The sequence below is a fragment of the Prinia subflava genome, chromosome 11 (genome assembly GCF_021018805.1).
Source record: "Prinia subflava isolate CZ2003 ecotype Zambia chromosome 11, Cam_Psub_1.2, whole genome shotgun sequence".
Lineage (NCBI taxonomy): Eukaryota > Metazoa > Chordata > Aves > Passeriformes > Cisticolidae > Prinia > Prinia subflava.
Window position 1 is genome coordinate 4,203,778 of NC_086257.1, and position 6,126 is coordinate 4,209,903.

Sequence of the window (6,126 nt, forward strand, 5' to 3'; positions counted from 1 at the left end):
TTTGCTAAGAGACAGATAAAATTTGTGACTTCAAAACAAGATTTCCTGCTTGCTCATTCCTAGATACGATTATGATTGATTTGAATCACTTTGACTAAAGTGGATTCACCCTGAGCACCTTTGGCAGTATTTTTTTTTTAAACATCTGGCCAGATGTTTGCTGCTGTCATACCAGTGCAAAGTGACACACTGGAGATGTGCAGCCTGGGCAAGAAGCACAGCAGCAAGGCCTTCCTGGCTCTGGCTGAACTGATGGCCCAAGACCTGCAGCAGTTCTTTTCCAGCCAGAATGCCCTAGAGAGCCTGAGGAGGGATCACTGATGATGGTGAGGCTTTCCTACTTCCCTGAGCATGGGTGGGCTTGTGGATCTCCTGATCCCAAACACAGAGCAGCTACTGCACCCAACTGCCTTTCAGTGTCATGGAAACACTCCAGCCCAAACTGGAGTGAAGTAAGGGAGACATTGGAATTCGTGGTCAACAAATGCAAGTTAACCCTGCTTTGGACACCTACTTGAACCAAGCTCATCTTTTAGCCTGAAGAAAGGAATTGCTTTTGTCCTGGCTATTCTAGGTGCCGGATTTGGATACCTTAATGTCAGGGAATAGAAGGTTGCCAACCCTTTTTAAAAAATTTTTTTCTCCCCCCTCCATCTGGTTAAGGTCTCTTCCATCAGAAGCCACAAAAGCTCTCATATTGTAAATGCAGGAAAACCCAGACATGCTGAGCTCATGGCAGGATCTGCTGATGACCTTCTCTGCCTTCTATGTCTTCTGCAGTGGACTAGGAAGCTCCAGATCACCACAGCTGCATTTTATGTGGACAATCAACACTAGTGCAATTGCTTCCTGGGCATTTTTCTTGATGGAAAAGCTGAATTTGTTTTCTTTTGCTTGTAACTATCTTGCTTGTACTAATACATCTCTGCAGATGTGCTCTGAATGGAAGGTTTATCACATCTAGATGAAAAATAACCAACCAGCTCCTTGAACCACAGTGCCAGCAATCCCTAAATTATTGCAGTGCAGTTTGGAAGGATGATTTAGCAATTGGTATGAGCAGCTGGACATGAAGGTTGCTGTAGCTGACCCTGCTGCTGAGGAAAACAGCCCCATACTGCTCCACAGAGTAAGGGGGATCACTCTTGTTAACCAGTGCAGCCTTGAAGAGAACTTTTGCCAGTGTGGAGTTCCACAAAGTCTGGATACACTTAATACACTAGTATTAAGTGTTTAAAAATGTTTTGCTGCACTCAGAGTGGAACAGCATCCTAATGGAGGTGCTGTAAGGTAATAATGCTGTGTATGAAGCAACCATGCACTCCGAGTTTGATCTGTGCAGAGTTGAAACATCAGCCTCACCTCCTGGTCTCAGACTTTGAAAAGACAGGTTTTTTAAGGCCATAGCTGCTGCCCTGTCCAGCAGAAGAGGTTAAGACTGAAGAGCCTGAAGAGGCTTTCCAAAAGTCACCAAGGGTTTAATTACAAGTAGAGTTACATTCTGAATATGCAAAACTTGAGGCTAAATCCCTTGGAGCAGGTTTAGGGCATGAAGATGTCTACAGGGTAGAGTCCTGCCCAGTGTTGTCAGATCCAGCAATCCCTTTGCCTATGTAGGACACGTCTGTGTGCCAGCACAGTCTTGCAACTGCAGATGAATGCGTCAGAGCTCACAAATGCTGCTGAACCAGTGCACAAGTGCCTGTGCCCGCTTCAGGCTCTCTGATTTCAGTATCATAGCAGACAGAGGCACCTGCCTGGCTTTACCTGTCCATGTGCATGCATCCCGTGTGTGAGTGTGAACTGACTCTCAGACCTTGTTGGTGGTCAATTGCTAGAATGAGACAAAGGTTTTACCCTCTGCCTTTGTTGATTAGAGCTTGAAAGGGAAAAGAACTCTGATCTCTACAACTCCTGAAAGGTGGTTGTAGTCAGGTGGGGTTGGTCTCTTTCTCCAGGCAGCAACTGATAGAAAGAGAGGACACAGTCTCATGCTGCACCAAGGGAAATATGGGCTGGATATTAGGAAAAATAATGAAGTACTTGAATGGCCTGCCTGTGGAGGTGGTAGAGTCACCATCCCTGGGTGTGTTTTAAAAAAAGATTGTATGTGGCACTCAGTGCCATGGTTTAGTTGTGGTGTTAGGGCATGGGTTGGACTCAATGATCTTGGAGGTCTCTTCCAACCCAGTGATTCTGTGATTCTCTTGGGGACTGTGACCTCATTAGGTGTTTTCTGCCTTTTCCCTTTTGGTGGTAAATATTTGTGTTTCAAAACAAAGCTATAGTTGTTGAGCAACCTAGAACTTTTTATTTCTTTGTGTCTGCTGCCTTCTTGGCAATGAGATGATTGATCCATTTAGTAAAATGTGTCACTTTGAAGCAAATTAGGAGACAGGAGACAATATAGATTTTTATATATAAATATATTTTATATATTAACCTATATATTTTATATATAGGTTTTGAAGCAGATGATGCAGTTTCATCAAAGTCCTAGATGTAGCTAGAAGTTGCTGTCTTGCAGTGAGCAGCTGATTAACTGCTACCTGAGTAGCAACAGTTGGTTAAACTCTTCTCAGACAGCATTACTAGAATAAGATTCAGGAATATAGGTAGAGATATTCTGTGATTCAACTCCAAAGCTAACATTAAATTCCTGCTACAGTTTCCCCTTTGCCCAGTTTGTACATCAGTTCTGGAGTACACCATATTTGTGTTCTTTTTCAAAATATATGGATATCAGAGAGGTTGTGTCTGCAGTGACAGTGGGCATGGCAGCAGGTTAAGAGATGAAAGCATTAATTATCAGTGCTAGACTACATCAGAAACTAAAGTGATGGATTGGTTGTTAAACTCGATGTGTTTAAGTCACTAGACCTCTATCCTCAGGAAAGAGAATTGTCTAAAGGCTGTGGAAAATAAGTTGACTGTAACACAGCCTCTTTGGTCTGGTATGTGACACTCCAAGATGATCCTATTAAGCAAGTAAATCAACTCATTGCATGGCTTTGAATCAAGAAACAAGAAAAAGGTTCAAAAATCCTCCATGTTTTACTTGCGTCCCATTAAGCTGCTGCTTCCATGTATTGTTTTCCTATTGCACCTGGCAAAATATTTCTATGTAAAAAGAAGGGTTTTGTCCAACCTTCCTGCCCTCCTGTACAGCTTTGCAGCACAGGTCCAACCTTCCTGCCCTCCTGTACAGCTTTGCAGCACAGGTCCAACCTTCCTGCCTTCCTGTTCAGTTTTGCAGCACAAAGTCCAACATTGTGTTTGCAGAGGTGAGTGATAACTTCACAAGCACAGAGTCGAAGTATTGCTGCAGAAATCACATGAGGTTGTACATTAAAAGGGAGCGAGACGATGCAGAAGGTGGATCAGGCTTGGTTTAGCAAAAGGAGTTGGTCTGGCTACAGTGCCAGAGTTTTGCCAGAGCACTTTGTCTCTGAAGGGACACTTGGAGTAGATAGAGGCTGGCAGGGTTGGTTCCCAGACTCTCTGAAGATTAACTGGGTGTCTTTGGCAAGCTTTGGTCTGCTTCTCAAAGTCCTTACTCTGCAGGTGTTCATAACACGGGATCTCTGTGTGTAGCTTCTGCAGGAATTGCAGGCAGTGTGAAGTGGCTGGGATGGGCTCTGCAAGGCGAGACACAACAATAGCTCCAGTCAGAGCTGTGGGAACATAATGTTGAATGACCTCCTTGGCCTCTGGGGCTGTTCTCATGCTCTTGCAGGCATCTGTGTCCTGCAGACCCTCTGCAGTGTGCTCACAATTCACTGGCTATTTTGCCTCAACTACAACTGCTGAAAGGCCTTCCCAGAGACTTCATTCTCTAGCAGTTGAACTGTTTCATATTGAGCAGAAGCTGTTCATAATTAAACTATCTGTGTTCTTGCTGATGTGGCTTCTCCAGGGTTTGTTCCCACTTGACATGCTCATAAAATATAGTCATACCTTTGTGGTCCTCTGGTTTTACTAAAGGAGTGCTCTAAGCTGTTTTGGTCACCCCACCTGAGACAGGAGCTGTGATATGGAGCCTGTTACAGCCAGAACACTGTCATGCCAGGAGCAGCTATACTGGAAACAGTGTTTGGGGGTGATAAAAACTGCTTTGCACTGTTGCCTGTCATTCCTGTGCCACAGGGGTTTCCTCATTATAGATCAAGTCCCTAAGCATAAACATTCTGTGGAAAAAAAGGGCTCTGGTTACACTGACAACACCTTGGATTGTAACACCCTCTTCTTTTCTAGTCAGCTGAGCACTGTGGTTTCATCTGTTTTTCCTTATAGAGGCATCATTCAGTGCGAAACTGTATTTTAAATACAAATGTATAAATAATAAAGGCAGAATACCATGCACTATTGGGTGGAGGTTTTGTAATGCAAAGTTTGGTTTTTTATACACAACCCCCTCATGCTTCTAGTTTTTGTGTCTTTGCTGCAGGGTTGAAGTTGAGGGGGTGCTGCATGCTGTGACAGTTGGGCAGGGAACACATGTGGGATGAGATTGGCACTCATGGGGAGCTGGGAAGCACCATGGCACTTGCATATTTGCCAGATTTCTGGGAAAAAATCATCATTAGTTAAGCAATACTGATATTTAAGCTTTCCTCTTCATTTCATAGCCCTACTGAATAGGAACAATTTAGATAGGGTCCCTGTGTGAAGCTGCCAGCTGCTGCAGGAAGCTAAGGCATAATTTTTAATGATTTTCAGCCATCAAGGAGGCAAAGGCAAAAAAATGATTTTCCAAGGCATTATCAGGCCCACTCTGCAGGGAATAGGTGGGTTAAGGGTAAGCAGTAGCACAGAATCTCTGGAGTCTTGATTTCAGCCTCTGTGGGACAGGCCTCTGTCTGTATTTAAATTTGAGTGAGGCTAGTGGATAAAACAAGTTTCTGAGAGAATCTTGGGGCAAACACTGGTGCTGGAAATGCACAGTCACTATTGCCATGTTACCCTGATCACACTGAGCTGAGCTGGGGTCACTGCGAGCATGTACCTCTCCTTAACCCTGCTCCTTTCCCTGACACAGCCAGCTCAGCAAGAGGATCTGTAGCTGAAGGGTGTGAGGTGCCTCAGCCCTTTTCCAAGACAGGCTCCAGCAATCCAGTTATTGGCAGCCAACCTGCTTTGTGTTAATCTGTGCTCGGGTTGTGTGTTGGATGCTGGCCAGAATGTTCAATCCGTCACATAATGAGGTTTTTTCATGCAGTTCATTTGTTCCTTTTTATCCCTCGATTTGGAGACCAGCATTGGTGCATGTTGTACCAGAGGGATTAATGTGCTCAACACCTTGGAGAGGTGTACTTGCTTCTGTCTTTTCTTGAAGGCAACAAGATGACAACAGTTAGGTCTCATTTCTGACCTCCTTTCAGAAAGATTGTGTCTCAAATACACCAAATACCCAGTTGCTAATATACAAACTATTATTGGGGAGAATTGTGTTTGGTCTGGTAGAATTTCTTGGCTGCAGGAAATTTCTATTATTAAAACTTCTTTTGTTTCAAATCATAACACAGAAAGCCAGCATTTGTGTGTGGTTTGTTGAGATGAAATAGAAGCACATGGAAGAAAGCTGAACATTGTGGCATCAATATAATAATGTTACAACAAGAAGTTGATGTTGAAATTAATTTATAAATATACTGTAACTCACTGAAATGCTTTTTATAACACATTGAGATAAAGTAAGCAAGTTCCTGCAATACACTTCATTCTGGATAAACTATTTCCTATCAACAAAGCCGCTTCATTTTTTTTAACCAGACTACTCATAGTTCAGGGGGATCTGTAAGCACTGCTTGCCTTAGCCATGAGCTGTGGCTTTCTATGTTAATCATAAAATCACCATAGAATTACAGAATGGATTGGGTTGGAAGGGACCTTACAGATCATCCATTTCCAGCTTCATGGGCAGAGACATAGTCCAAAATGATGGAGGTGATTGAATTGGTGGGACTAACCCACGGCTAAATACAGTTTATAATTCACCACTTGGCTACCGTACGAAAATGGCCAACGTCAGCTCTGCCAAAGCTGCTCTGGGAATCCAGCAGGAATTCTTTCTCTTTCAGCAGTGCACTCGGCACTGTCTGTTCCCTGTGGAGTAACCTGGTCCAC